The sequence below is a fragment of the Diaphorina citri genome, unplaced genomic scaffold (genome assembly GCF_000475195.1).
Source record: "Diaphorina citri unplaced genomic scaffold, Diaci psyllid genome assembly version 1.1 scaffold536, whole genome shotgun sequence".
NCBI classification, from domain to species: domain Eukaryota; kingdom Metazoa; phylum Arthropoda; class Insecta; order Hemiptera; family Psyllidae; genus Diaphorina; species Diaphorina citri.
In genome coordinates this window covers 89,154-105,312 of record NW_007377970.1, presented here as the reverse complement: position 1 = coordinate 105,312, position 16,159 = coordinate 89,154, and the positions used below count along the sequence as shown (strand labels likewise).

The following is a 16,159-nucleotide window of genomic DNA, read 5'->3' as shown; positions in this document are numbered from 1 at the left end:
CTGAAGTCCCCAAAAATCGACTTTTTTTTTCTGATACGATATTTCGTTTCTAGACGGACGAAGGTTCATGGAGGCATGGAAGCACTTAAATCAGTTTTTATTTCCTCTTGAAATTTCTCATTATTATTAGAAATAATTATAGCAAAATGTAATAAATGTTAGTGTTGAGAGTCGAGATATTCGACCATAGGTCATTTCTATTGTAGAGTCTTGAGTCACATTGGAAGATTATTCAGTTATTTATAACTTCAAAGACTTCAACGAACTCTTTGTTTTCGACTTTTCGAACAATTTTTTTGACCGTCTTTGGTCTGTAGAGTGGATATTACCAGGGCTGATGAGGACATCAGATGAGTCCTCATTATAGCTTATCTTTCTAACTTTATTATTGAAAATCAAACAAACTCGTTATCACACCTGGATTCAATTCAAACTTTCAAATTTTCGACAAAAATTTCTTGTAAACTGTCTCTTTTCGCTTCTGTATGGTTGAGTGATTGATATGTCAGGTCAGGTTGTACACAAAATATGATAACCAGTGATGGATTCAAAGCTCACACACAGACTTTCCTGTTTGAGTGGGAATGTTACGGTTGAAGAGTTCCATTCTAGTGTGTATCTATCATGGCAGAGAGAGAATTAACACCTAGGCTACGGAGGGGCTTTGGTTTCCGAGGGAATTCTAGGAGGACATTATCATTATACATATAAAGAACTTATTATTATTATTTTGTTTTTTAAAGAGGTTTGATCGAGGGAACTGTAACTGCTAAGGTCCCGAAAGCAAAGAGAGAAGGAAGACAGGATAGCAGAAAGCCAGGCGTTCCGAGAACGAAGCTTATACGTTCAGGATAAAATCCTCCACGGGCGGGAATCGAACCCGTGACCTAGCGCTTACAAGACAGACGCGCTACCCTCCAAGCTAACTAGGCTGGCTCTTAGATTGCACTCTTCGCCAAAGTAGCATGGGTAATTTTATACAGAGCAAAACAAGAGGAAAACAGTGCATGATTAGTTATTTCTAGTACTATTCTAGTATTCACTATTAATTCTAGTAGGTACCTACTATTCTAGTACTCGCTCAGAAAATGGCTCGACGGAGCCACAAATCAGTAAATGCCCTTGATGTGTTGAAGATGTGTACCAAATTTCATCAAAAGAGGACAAACTGTCGAAGAGTTATCCTGGAACAAACAGACAAACTAAAACCAAATACAAAATCGTCGTATTACAAAAGAATTCACTTTGTAACTTTCTTTGTTTAACGATGTGGTCAAACTCTCAAACAAGGATACAATCCTATGCCTTGGTAGAGATTCGAACCACCTCTCGTTTAACCACTGTGCTACAGAGGCAAATGAACTTATCATACAGTATTACAGCTGGAACATGGAACGTTCTTTGAATTCCCAACAGATTTTGATAACTAGCGATTCAACTAATTGAAGTTTATGACAGAGTCAAGCATCAAAATCATTAATTAAGAAAGATTAGCCAGTAGCATAGCTATCAGAACTGAGTTTGGGCGGTAATAGTTCTCGAATACTTCTAGGCAAGATTCCATAGCAAGAATAACTAGGTAGGTATGTCACTGTTTTAGGACTTTCAAGTAGGTATAAGTAGTGTTTTAGACTCTCAGCTTAGGATCAAAAGTCCCATTATTAATAAATACCAGATATTAGGTAGGTACTTATCTGGAGATTCTGAAGTCGAAAACTGAACTTTTTACCTACTCTTACCAGGGTAAAAGTTTGTATTATTGGGAGTGTAGGTAGGTAACTATTTTAAACCATCAAACCTACTTGAGCGCACATTATAATACATTAATAAATAAGTATATACATAATTTTTATAAATAAATGATCTCTCTCACTTTTCAGTACCTATAAAACAATTAAAACATACCTATTTATGTAAATGTGTAAAAATAGACACCAGGAAGACAAGAACCTTGTAATTTATTGCTAAACACACATTTGCTTATGAATTATGAAGTGAAATTCATTCTACCTTTTTTCTTTTGAATGTTTGAACGAAAATCCAATAACAGCATTTGTTTAACTAGAAAAAAAGAAAGTTCAATTTTTCTTGGCAAAAAAGTTGTTCGGAAATTCTTGTAAAGGACCTACTGCTAATTTTACCTTAAGTAGGTACCTTTCGTTCAAAGTGACTAAAAATACTAAAATTGATCTAATAGTGAATCTTTTTAAACAGAAAACCTGGTAGAAATTGATTAAATAACGTTCTCTTGAGTGAAATAAAGTGCACATTTACCAATTAAGTGAAATAAAGTGGACATTTATCTTTTTGGATTGGATACCTAATACCCAACTCTACCCGTGGAATATTCCAAGGATTTTGTGGTTCCACCATTTCCACTAGTCAACCGAGAAAGCCCCTGGGTTCACGGATTGGTGTTCGATTCTATAGGCTTCTTCATTTGAAAAGGTGAGGAAATTTGTTTTTGTCTGGTACCTACACAGGTAATAATCCTGCAATTTGTAAGATTATCCGTATTTTTGGATTTTTGTGAATCTGTAACGTTGCTTAAATAGGTACCTACGTATCATGAATACCTACCTACCTAAATACCTTTAAAAAAATAATAATAACAAATAAATAAAACCTATAATTTTGCAGGGCAATACATATTATTTGATTTTTATCTAATTTAAGGGATATGTATTGACTATTTATTCAAAATCAAGGTTTTACCTCTTATTTTTTTATAGATCTACACTCAAGGTGTTAGCTTTCGTGAGTTTGTATGCCTAGGTTGTATACCTACTTGGTAAGTAAGTAGGTAGGTATTCCTTGTTTGTTTGTTTGTTTTTTTTTGTTTTTTTTTTTTTTTTTTTTTTTTAGAAGATACGAGTATTACTCTAATCAGATCTCTCAGGGGACAAAATTTTGAGTTTAATTTGACAAATAAAGAAAAGTACCTTCGTTAAAAAAAAAAAGTTTGTATGTACCTACTTTGAATTCGCTAATTAGGCCGAACATTCTTCAAGATATAAAACAGTTGACAGGGAAAAAAGTAAAAATCAACGAAATTACGTACCTTACCTTTCATTTAAACTTTAAACTGATAAGGTAGTGTGTTTTAATTTTTCCTGTAACTTTGGATTGTTGTAGAACGGATACTTACAGACGATTTATTTTAGATACCTATTTTTATTAGATAGTGGGGGATAAAAAAAAAAAAAAAATATTAGTAGATATGTACCTAATGATTTCAGTAGATCCTATTTGAAAGAACAACGTGTTGGTGGATGTGCTCTGTGCACATCTCACTATCCCTGCACAGGGAAAAATATTAGTGGATGTGTCAAGTTCACTTTTCTAAAGGCTGCTGCTGTAGCAAAATGAATTTTGGGCTTTAATGTTGCCAGATTTTCCGTCTAGGTCTAGGGTTTCTTGGGGTGCGGCACTTGTTGATTTATCCGTAAGACTATCGAAGCCCTTTCTGCCGTCATCGTTACTTAGACACTGGCCTGTTGCCAAATGGTCAAAAGAATTAAAATTTGACTGGCCAGATTTGAATCCAAAGTTTAAACTGATTCGATTAAACAACCAATTCGATTACTTAATCCAAGGAGTTTAACTCGGTTTAAACTCGTAGTCTCGGCCGTCAGTCAGGTTGGCTTCAGAACCTCTCAATTACTCCATCAAGTATTCACATAATTATTCCTGGTGCGTTGCATGTTTCATGGGAAACAAAGACTTGTCTCGTCTTGATGCTTGCTTCAAGTTAGGGTCGGTTCTACAGTCTAATGGTAAGGTGTGTCCACACATAGTCGACCGGCCGTCGATCGATGATTGAACCATCCACACTGCCTCGACAACATAGATTCACCTCGTCGATCGACGCTGGTCGACTGTTTTGATTCACCAGTGTTTGGTAACCTCTGGACAATTACAAGTCCCTTTTTTGCCGGCATCGGTAGTTCCCATAAAGTCTCGTTTTTTGGGTACTTTTTCTAGTTCTTCTTATTCCTCACCTTTTCCCGTGTTCAGACGGGGTCAGCTTTTTTCATCAGCCTCTTAATCAGCCCTAGGGTGATTGCTTTGGGCTGACATTTGGTTTTGGCAACAAAATTTTTTACGAGTTACGATGCCTTTCGCACTCAATCTTTGCTACTTCTTTATCAAGGTTCTCGGATATCAGTCCCGAATCTTCTCCGAGCATTCTCAGACCAAACACTTTAACATTGTAGACCAGGGGGTTTGCCTGAGCATTATGTAATGTGAGATCTGAGCAGATTACTCAATGAACAAGTGGTTGATCGATAAGAAACAGTTTAATCATAATCAATCGAGGTTACTTCATGAGACCTGCCTACATTTCTGCAGTGGTCTGGTCACGGAGTCTTTTATGGGGCAAGATGGACAGTCGATTCTCGGAGTTGATTCTTTTGGCCTTTTTGGTAGGGAACCTATTCGCCTGTGATCTTTTTTTCTAGGGAAACCATTCCTTTGGTTAAAATAAATGAACAAAAATCGAGGGGCTTTTTGCATGAAAATAATCAAAAATAGACCAACTTAAAGTCAACATCAAAATGTATACCTTAAAGGGAATTTATCTAAAAATTCCTCAGGCTGATGATATTTGGGAAATTTTCTACCATCGTAATAACCTTTATTTTAGATACCTATTTATTATTATTTAATATTGATCTCAAACAAGTAAGGAATGAAGGAATCACTTCCATTCCTTAACTGTGATATCAGGAGAAAACGCGACCTTGGACAAAATCCTTATTGAATTAAATTTTGCATCACAACTTTCTTTCTCAAGTTCTACTTTTCAAGAAATATCTTCAGAGATGGTCTGGTGCATATTAAGGTGCTCTTTACAAGTGGGTTATAATATTACTCAGAGTAAGTCCAGTAACAGTGTCAAATATTAATATCAAATGTCAACGAAAGAAACCAAAACTTATTCTAATTTCAGAGCTCTCTCATGAGTTGAAACAATGAAATGTTGAACTGAGAACAGGGCAGTTCTTAAGGATTCGGGCCCTGGCACGCCAAGAGACTCCAGAGCTAGCATTTCCCCCCCCCCTAAATGTACGAGTACTTGTCTGGCTGGGGGGACTTTAAACGGGGAGGATACCAGCCTGAAATTTCCCTTGCTAAAGAAATAGCAAAAATTGTGTGCGAAGGGCATCCACTCGTAAAATTTTGTACCCAAAACGAAATGCCACCCCTAAGTAATCATCCTAGGGCTGGTTGAGGGGCTGACGAAAAACGCAGACCCCGTCTGAACACGGGAAAAGGCGAGGAAGAAGAAGGAGGAGATGAAGAAGATCTAAATGTACCTAGTATTCTTGTTTGTAACAAACAAAGAAATGTTGCAATTAGAGGCCCATTGTTGGAATTCTTCCTCTGGGCCCCCTTAGGCTATGAACGCCCCTGACTGCTGAAAGTTTCGAAGTCCGAGCTCTTTGAGGTCGAAGGTGCACAGGGAGTGTTCCAAATGATATGGGTTTCTCGCTCTCCTATATAATTATTTCACTTGTCATAATATTACCATTGTTCTTCTTTCAAATGTGTGTTTAATTTATGTTGGAAGATGTTTCTTTGTGAGGATGTTGTAACTGATACTTGTAATGAGTTCTTGTAACGGATATACTGTTCCTGTTGGTTTCAAAAGCTCCGGATTTGTAACTTGAACTTGAACTTGATTGAAAATATCTGAAGATTCTTCAAAAATAAGAACGATTTTTGTTTGGTTCGTAGGTAGATATGTACCTAGGTAATACTTAGCAAAAATTTTGTTCTTTATTTAACCTTTTGGGGTGAACGTATATATTTATATCACAATTTCAAAGAAAACATTAAATATCTACTAAGTCTAGGTATTCCATATAAAGGGACATTTGTCTATTTTCAGTCCCATTCAACAAGCTTATTCTATTTTCTATGAAACCCATTTAAACTTTTCAAAAGCAGTGCTCTGTGCATAAATTGAGCTTCTTCTGAGGTCATAATAAGGTTATAATTGCCTTTGTTTTAATTAGCATAGGTCGAAGAACACTGTCTGATGTAGATTATTAAACTCATCTCTGTGATCTCTGTGCTATAAAAGACATGCATCGGTTACTGCGAATACATACTGAATTAGTTCCATCTAAAAGAAGATCTAAATTAATACCTACCTGAAGACTGTTAACGTTATTTTTTATACACTTGGAAAATATAATTACCTATGTATTCGTACCTATATTTTCCTTGTGGTTTCATATCTTATTGTTTGACCTAAGCTAATATGATACTGCTGTTTTCTGAAGGAAAACTGTGCATGAGGTTTTCGTCTACTTCTGGTACTTCTTGTCTCACTTGCAGTTGTTCGACAATACTTTTTCAGACTTCAATTCTCCTTCTGTGTTTTTAAGTACCGCAATTGAGTGTTTGGGTCTAAATGCTACCATTTCACATCCACAAAACCACAAATGAATCTTGATGAACTTTCCCCATCTTCGATATTACATAATTATTAATGAAACAGCTAATCAATTTCCAATCCGATTTAAAAAATAGTTCTCCGACATAAATTAACATTCCGACGAAGTTTTGTCTCGGAATTGTCTGGAAAACGATTTCTCGAACAATGACGTGAAATGACTTCTAAATGGTTTCCATATTACCAGATGTAATGAATGAATTAATGCATTTATCGGACGAAGCTTGCAATACATTCCGATCTAAGAGATCTAGGTAATCTTAAGGTTCTCATTCATTTATCGATTTATCTTAGAGACAGGTGGATCGGTTCTCAATTTCTCATGAAATGGCTTATCTTACCCCCAGGTCTAAGAATTTCTAGCAAACTGTGTACAAACTTTGTGCTGACAGCATTTAAGCCAAAATTTTCTTCTCCACTAGAATTTTTCAAAGAGATTTTCGCACATTTTCACCATTCCATGTTGTTCCTTTGTTTCTTCATAGCATCCTTGACTTCTCTTCTCTTCCTCTTTTCTTGATTCTTTTTCATTTCCCCTTCCTTCGTCACTAATTTCAAGTATTCCTTTATGATGAGCTTTTTCGCTGAGATTCTTAACAACCTCAGAATTTTTGGCGAAATCCGCTCTTTCTTCGCCGTTCTAGTTTGTCAAGCAGAAAATTTTGTGTTGCCGGAGTTGTACGGAATTGTATAGTGAATTTAAGAGAATAACAGATTATATACTTATACCTACCTATTTATTTACTTATTTTGACTGAAAAAGGCTGATTTACATTCTTTCCATTAGTGTGGGTCTTCAGTATCTTTCCATTCTTCAGTTATGAATCCAAGCCATTAGATTCATAACTGAAGAAACTGCAGTTGGGACCTCACCAGCGACATGAAATAGTTTGACTCAAAGGAAGGCCCTTTTGTAAGATTAAGTTCAAACAATTGATGCCTTTTTTTGCCTGATTTACACCAGGCCAATTTTCTGGCACGGCACCAACTAACACATTTGATGCTTCGACTGGAGTTGAACCCATGCCCTCCCGTTTACCAGGCGAGCTTCTTGAACACTTCACCACAGTAGATATTGCTGTTACCTGTAACAACAAAAATAGAGAAAATCTACTGTGACAATGAAAATAGTTAATGAAAAATTCATGAAAATATGCTGGAGATCTGTATTTCATTTTCCGAATGTACGTATATTACTAGGTATTTTTTCTGAGCTCGTTATTTTAATAACCGCAGAGCAGTTGCATTGGAGCATTTGAGCTGAAAGTATCGAGAGACTGCAGGAAAGAAAACTCTCCTCTTTTATCTTAACCCTCTGGAGGAGTAAAAAAAGGTATTTTTCATTCGTCTACGGAAGTATTTCGATCAAAACACCCGTGACGCTGAATGTGTTAAGTAAAACTTCAGCAAGCTTTTATATGAATGCTTGTCATAAATGTAACTGCTTGATTAATATACCTACTCATATCTCATACCTTACCCTAAATTTTGGATAGGAGAAAGCCAGCCGTTCCGAGAACGAACATTATCCCATCAGGATAAAATCTGCCCCGGGCGGGAATCGAACCCGCGGCCTAGAGCTTACAAGGCAGACGCACTACCAACTAAGCTAGGTAGCTAGGCTGGCTGGATCCAGATTTTGAAATCTTTCATAGATTCTGGCAACTGTCCACAACCACAACAAAATGAGACGCTGCTGGTGTTTAATAAATAATTCGGACTGGATTTAAGTTTAAGACGTTAGACTTAGAAATCCTGTCAAAATCAAGCCCCTGGATGTAAGCTTGCGTGCTAACTGGGAAAGATCAGAACATCATCTACTTCTGGGAGATAGGGGGAAAACATTACACCACCTCAAACCAAGAATTTACAGATGAAAATGTTGTCCACCGAGGTACATAAAAATTCATGGACAACAATCAAACTTAATTTAGAACAATTGAAATTTTTCAAAAAAAAAAAAATAATAATAATAATAATAAAACCTTATGTCAGATCTAGATGTAAATACTAGGTAGGTACATTCTTAGAATATTTCAAGTTCGAAATACCTTTTTCCAGCTCTCCCATACAAAAGTCGGAGTCCATTTCTTATACATCGGATACTCGATATATCGAAGTTTAAAAACATCGATGTATCGAACATCGATGTTTTCGTCTCGATGTCCCAACCCGAAAGTAAAAAACAAAAAAATAGGTATGTACATTTTAGTATAAAGTTTAACCATGGCAAAAAAAGCGATAGAAATGAATAGCTCACCCCTACCTAAAGGGAATTTGGCTAAAAAAATCTGGTGTGAACATCACATCCTTTATAAACGAAGGATTCTTATTTGGCTGTTCTTCTACAATCTAACGTAACTTTTACAATATCCCTAACCGTTTTGTCAGTACAGCTGAAAACCGCCAAAGAGCGTAATACATATCGTACTGTTACAGAAAAATAAACGAATTCGCGAGTGTTTTTACTAGACCTAATCTTTTACGAACCCGATCACGCCCACGTATACGTAACAGTACTATGTAGTCAGCAAATGTGACAAGGATGCAACACGAAACTTTTGGTTAAAATCGGTGTCTACAATCTAACGTAACTTTTACAATATCCCTAACCGTTTTGTCAGTACAGCTGAAAACCGCCAAAGAGCGTAATACATATCGTACTATGTAGTCAGCAAATGTGACAAGGATGCAACACGAAACTTTTGGTTAAAATCGGTGAAAAAAAAAAATGTTTTGGGGAAAATACCTACATGTTAAAGAACCGGCTGGCCTAACCTCAGTAGGTACCTTCTTTATTGATTATCTTATGTACTCGTATGTATCAATATCAATTAATCAATAAAGTCTTCAAATTTATACACAGCAGATCTTCTCTCACTCTTGAGTCCGCTATGACCTTTGAAACTTCTACCTGTTGATAGAGTCTCGACACTGGCACTGTTTAGTTTGCTATCCAAGATAACTTTCTGTGGGCTCTCTAGCATGTTGTAATAGTCGTGCTTCTGAAGCTCATGGAGAGCTTTTGAACTTTGAATGATTCTCTGCTGTCTTAAGATATTGATATAGTCTAATTGTTTCTTAAAACCTGCAACACAAGTTAGACAACACAGTGGATATTGAATATTATAAATTATAATTAATGCAAGAAGAAGAAGGAGACGACGAGATGAAAAAGAAGAAATAAAAAAGTTGCTCCTTTTTAAAATCCTTCCTTGATATCTCTACAGACTCCGGCCCACCATCAGCTCGGATGAATTAATTGTGCTCCGTCTTCTTAGTCTAGTTAGTTACCAGCCGTTACACTTACCCTGACACCACTGAGGTTGGTCACTTCACTTACCCTGACACCACTGAGGTTGATCACTTCACTTACCCTGACACCACTGAGGTTAGTCACTTCACTTACCCTGACACCACTGAGGTTAGTCACTTCACTTACCCTGACACCACTGAGGTTAGTCACTTCACTTACCCTGACACCACTGAGGTTAGTCACTTCACTTACCCTGACACCACTGAGGTTAGTCACTTCACTTACCCTGACACCACTGAGGTTAGTCACTTCACTTACCCTGACACCACTGAGGTTAGTCACTTCACTTACCCTGACACCACTGAGGTTAGTCACTTCACTTACCCTGACACCACTGAGGTTAGTCACTTCACTTACCCTGACACCACTGAGGTTAGTCACTTCACTTACCCTGACACCACTGAGGTTAGTCACTTCACTTACCCTGACACCACTGAGGTTAGTCACTTCACTTACCCTGACACCACTGAGGTTAGTCACTTCACTTACCCTGACACCACTGAGGTTAGTCACTTCACTTACCCTGACACCACTGAGGTTAGTCACTTCACTTACCCTGACACCACTGAGGTTAGTCACTTCACTTACCCTGACACCACTGAGGTTAGTCACTTCACTTACCCTGACACCACTGAGGTTAGTCACTTCACTTACCCTGACACCACTGAGGTTAGTCACTTCACTTACCCTGACACCACTGAGGTTAGTCACTTCACTTACCCTGACACCACTGAGGTTAGTCACTTCACTTACCCTGACACCACTGAGGTTAGTCACTTCACTTACCCTGACACCACTGAGGTTAGTCACTTCACTTACCCTGACACCACTGAGGTTAGTCACTTCACTTACCCTGACACCACTGAGGTTAGTCACTTCACTTACCCTGACACCACTGAGGTTAGTCACTTCACTTACCCTGACACCACTGAGGTTAGTCACTTCACTTACCCTGACACCACTGAGGTTAGTCACTTCACTTACCCTGACACCACTGAGGTTAGTCACTTCACTTACCCTGACACCACTGAGGTTAGTCACTTCACTTACCCTGACACCACTGAGGTTAGTCACTTCACTTACCCTGACACCACTGAGGTTAGTCACTTCACTTACCCTGACACCACTGAGGTTAGTCACTTCACTTACCCTGACACCACTGAGGTTAGTCACTTCACTTACCCTGACACCACTGAGGTTAGTCACTTCACTTACCCTGACACCACTGAGGTTAGTCACTTCACTTACCCTGACACCACTGATCTTACGTAAGCCTAAAAAAAAAAAAAAAAAAACAGATCTCTGAAACATTGAGGTTTAAGTGAAACAGGAGCTTTTTTTACTTTCTATTACCCTTACGTATAGGGAACCTATACAAGGTTTTAGTATTGCAATCGGTCCAAATTTTCAAAATCGGGAAATGTGTGGAAATATCCGTTTTGGGGTCCCTGATTCCAAAAAAGTGGTTTTTAGCCCATGGTCTGTACGTACGTACTACAGGTTTAAATGGGAAAAAGTAGAATGTTGTGAACAAAATATCTCAAGAACGGTTTGTCGTAGAGCGATGAAATTTGGTATGCTATCCCGGTATGGTCCAAGGACGCGACTGTAACAATTTGGTAAAAATCGGACAGTCACTCATCCAGATATCAACCAAAGTCAATGTTGCTTCGAACTTCGGACTTAGAAAATTTTTCAAAAAAAAAAAAAAAAAATCAATTTTTTTCATACTTTATATGATTCCTTATCACACTAGGAGTATTTTAAGATAGGAAATTTTCGGTCGAAAATTGACCGCCGTAGGCGGTCGATTTTGGACTTAGAAAAATTTTCAAAAAAAAAAGTTCAATTTTTGGACACTTTTTAATGATCCCTCATTACACGGGGAGTATTTTAAGATAGGAAATTTTTGGTCGAAAATTGGCCGCCGTAGGCGGCTCAGGCTCGGGACTTAGAAAAATTTTCTTTTTTTTTCAAATACGTATTCCGCAAATGTAATAGAAAGTCGTGTGATGTTCACACCAGATTTTTTACTTTCCTTATCCTATAGGAAGGAAAGTAATGTAATCGGGTCAAATTTTCGATGGTCAGTTTTTAGTGCCAAAACACGTTTTGAGGTCCCTAGAGCTTAAATCCAAAGTTTCAGCCATTGGTCCGTGTGTGTGTCTGTCTATCTGTGTGTCTGTATGTCTGTAAACAAAATATCTCGAGAACGGTAAGAGCTAGATACTTGAAATTTGGTATGTAGTTCACAAATGTGACAAGGATGCAACTCAAAACGTTTGGTTGAGATAGGTGCTGCGGTTGGGGGCATTTTACCGCTTTTTGCGAAATTTGGTATGTAGATGTCAAATGTGACAAGGATGCGACACGAAACTTTTGGTTAGGATCGGTGCAACGGTTGGCGGCATTTTACCTCTTTTTGGCGGTTTTTGGTGTAATCAATATCTCGGGAACGGAGTCGGTTTGGTGATGAACACATGCAACCAGTGTACCGGATCCAGCTTCGTAACCGGATGCAGAAGAGTGGCGAGTCCTTGCAGGAACTCCATGCTGACATCGAGAGATTGGCCTACCTATCTTACAGCCATAGCAACCCGGAACTCCTGAATTCTCAAAACGTGTTTTGGCACTAAAAACTGACCATCGAAAATTTGACCCGATTACATTACTTTCCTTCCTATAGGATAAGGAAAGTTGACAAAGGGAACAGTAACTGCTATGGTCTTATCGTCCCGAAATCGAAGAGAGAAGGAAGACAGGATAGGAGAAAGTCATTATTGTATCTCTTCTCGCCCATCTGATGAGAGGCATACTACGGGATGGGCATGCTACGACACAGGCCACAAGCGTCTAATGTAGCAGTAACTGCTGTTCCATTGCTACGAAATAAAAACGGCGGTGGAACACTCATCTTTTTTTAAAAAAAAAAACTTATTAAATAAATAAAATAAAAATAAACAACTAGACCATCTTACAATAACTCTAGGCCAAAGGGCCTTTGAACTGAAGACATTTCTCAAGACCTTAGGATTGAAACATTTTCAAAAAAATTTTGTAAAAATCCGCCCCGGGCGGGAATCGAACCCGCGGCCTAGCGCTTACAAGGCAGACGCACTACCAACTAAGCTAACTAGGCTGGCGGATAAGGAAAGTAAAAAACAAAAAAATAGGTATGTACATTTTAGTATAAAGTTTAACCATGGCAAAAAAAGCGATAGAAATGAATAGCTCACCCTAGGGTTGGGACATCGACATCGATGTTTTGCAAATTTTGTAACCTTCGGTCTTCGCGTGTTCTTCCGTCTTTTCCTGTGTACTATAAGTGTCGGCTGTTCTGAAATTTTGTAACCTTCGGTCTTCGCGTGTTCTTCCGTCTTTTCCTGTGTACTATAAGTGTCGGCTGTTCTGCTACCTACCTACCTACCTACCCTCTACTGGGCTTTCAACATAGCAACGAGTGTCCATGATAAAGTAAGTCTAAATTAATGTTTTGACCATTGCAATGAACTCTCAAGAATATGTAAGTAAGCAGCAGAGCAGCACCCTCTCCATTCTCCATGGAAATCAAAATACCAATGTTTTGACCATTGCAATGAACTCTCAAGAATATGTAAGTAAGCAGCAGAGCAGCACCCTCTCCATTCTCCATGGAAATCAAAATAAATACCGACCGTAAAGCATCCAAAGATCCTTGGAGTTATTTGGAGTTACATTAGAGTCATTAGACAATATGCTCGCCTTCACAGAACACATAAATCTGGCTCGATCGATAAAATAAAAAAAATCTGGTGTGAACATCACACGACTTTCCTTATCCTATTGAATGATGCTTATTTGAGTGTTCTTTTACCCTAACTTTTACACTATCTCTAACCGTTTTGTCGCTATAGCTGAAAACGATTGGTGTTGATGATGGTGTCTTTGTCTTTACCCCACAAACTGCCGGAAATTGCTTTGGATAGAGGTACATTATTGTACTTCTTTTTTTTACTTTCCTTATCCTAGATTAATATTGTTCGCTACATTTTATTCCTTCTCTTATCTCCCTTTTATTTCTTCTACTCCCGATTTTCTTATCTAATCCCCCTTTTTTTCTATTTTTCTCCTGCTACTGATACTAACCCTTTGAGTCTTGGCTGATTTCGACCATTTTGGAGTGTTTAAGTTGCATTGCTTTTCAGGCAGTTTGAAAGCTATTAGCAGATCCACAAATTACTTTGAAGATACGGGGACCAAAGGTGTAAGGTATCGTTTTGCTGTCTTTTAGTGCCAAAACACGTTTTGAGGTCCCTAGAGCCTAAATCCAAAGTTTCATCCATTGGTCCGTGTGTGTGTCTGTCTGTAAACAAAGTATCTCGAGAACGGTGGATTTGGGGGGGAAGTACTATATAACGTATCTAACTCATTTTTTTTGAAAATTGGACTCCCATCTTTTTTCCCGAGGGGTCTTCAAATGTGACAAGGATGCAACTCAAAACGTTTGGTTGAGATACTTTCCTTATCCTATAGGAAGGAAAGTAATGTAATCGGGTCAAATTTTCGATGGTCAGTTTTTAGTGCCAAAGCACGTTTTGAGGTCCTAGAGCCTAAATCCAAAGTTTCAGCCATTGGTCCGTGTGTGTGTCTGTCTATCTGTGTGTCTGTATGTCTGTAAACAAAATATCTCGAGAACGGTAAGAGCTAGAGACTTGAAATTTGGTATGTAGTTCAAATTCAGCTAAAAAAAAAAAAAAAAAAAAAAAAAAAACGGACGGGCTCAACGGACGAAAAGTGTTGGCATGCCACAAAGCGTTAATCTCTGAAGTGTTTACCATGTTACTCGAACATAATTATAAGAGCAGTGAAAATTAATATGATACATAGCATCATAATTTTCCCCCGTCCTTCGCTTTCGATATACGAGACATAAACTTACAATAAGACCTGAGCGTACTCGAGAAGTTAGAAAGTCGAGTAGGAGACTTGTTGGGAAGAGTGGAAAAGTGATAAGACGGCTACATTACTACGAGCGCTATATATATTTCTGTTGACGTAACTCAAGGAAACGGACAGATGTTTATTTAATTTGAAAACGTATTTGTTTATCTGATAAATGTAGGTCATCAAGTTCTGAATGACGCTGAAGAAAATGTATCTAGTAATTTGAAGAAAAATGTATCTACAGTCGAACCTGTCTAAGTGGGAATCCAAGGGACCGACAGTTTTTTCCCACTTATCTAGGTTTCCCAGTTAAAAAATTGTCCCACTCAGAGAGGTTGCCATGAATAGGCCACGATTTTTTTCCCAGTTATCCAGGTTTCCCACTTAGACAGGTTCGACTGTACTAGTAGTCGCTGAAGAAAATGTATGTAGTAATTTGAAGAAAATGTATCTGAGTAGTAGTTGAAGAAAATGTATCTAGTAATTAAAGAAAATGTAGCGATTGAAGAAATTTTATCTGCGAGTAGTAGTTTAAGAAAAATGTATCTAGTAATTGAAGATCGACCGCAAAATAAGATTTAAAGTTGACCGCAATATAAGCCCTAAAATCGGAATAATGATCTCCAACGGTCTTTTTCCCTCCAAAATAAAACGGTCACTCGTTCAAATACGCGACATGTTCGACGTAACTTAACTTCAGTGTTCTCGTGTTTCAAAGACCGCTCAAAACCGCAAGTTCCTCTCTTAAGTTGGGGGACCAAAATGGACAGGTAATATAAGGTTGATAAAACAACCTGTCATAATATTTCAGATACCTACTCGTTTGTATACCTATATTGTTGTATTTTGTGTAACAATATGTTGTTACCATCTGCCACCTGTTATGTCAGATTTGTCTTCAAGAAGACCTTCTAACCATGAATGAATGCATTATTAAACACTCAGTGGCTCAATGTTATTATTGATGACTTATTTGTGATTTATTGGTTTAGTTTTGATTTATGATACTAGTTAATGATTTTATTGTGTAAGCTTTGACTGCATTTCGCTGAAGATTTTCAATCTCAACTAATGTAGAGGATAATTCCATACCTAGGCCCTAGGCTGATATTGAATTCATCCCTCCTGATTACTAGGCGAGAACCTCTACACCACCGAGGTAGGCAAAACAGAAACCCCCTTGTCTAGAGATAGGTTGAATGGATAAAGGCCAGATTAGGTATTAAATTATCTAGGTTATCTCGTGTTGCCCTAATACCCGAAACAGTTTCATTTCTCCTTCTTCACCCATTCGACGTAACTTAACTTCAGTGTTCTCGTGTTTCAAAGACCGCTCAAAACCGCAAGTTCCTCTCTTAAGTTGGGGGACCAAAATGGATAGGTAATATAAGGTTAATAAAACAACCTGTCATAATATTTAAGATGCTCGCTTGTATACCTATATTGTTGTATTT

At 37.9% G+C, this 16,159-nt stretch overlaps 1 protein-coding gene across 1 annotated transcript in view; it reads left to right on the top strand.

Moving 5' to 3' along the window:
- Nucleotides 1-1,630: 1,630 nt before the first annotated feature.
- The window catches only part of LOC113467724, a 51,745-nt gene continuing 37,216 nt past the window's right edge, over nucleotides 1,631-16,159 (top strand). Inside the window, exon 1 of the mRNA XM_026824071.1 lies at nucleotides 1,631-2,448. The gene's annotated coding sequence lies outside the window, so the exon portion shown is untranslated. The remainder of the gene's footprint in view (nucleotides 2,449-16,159) is intronic.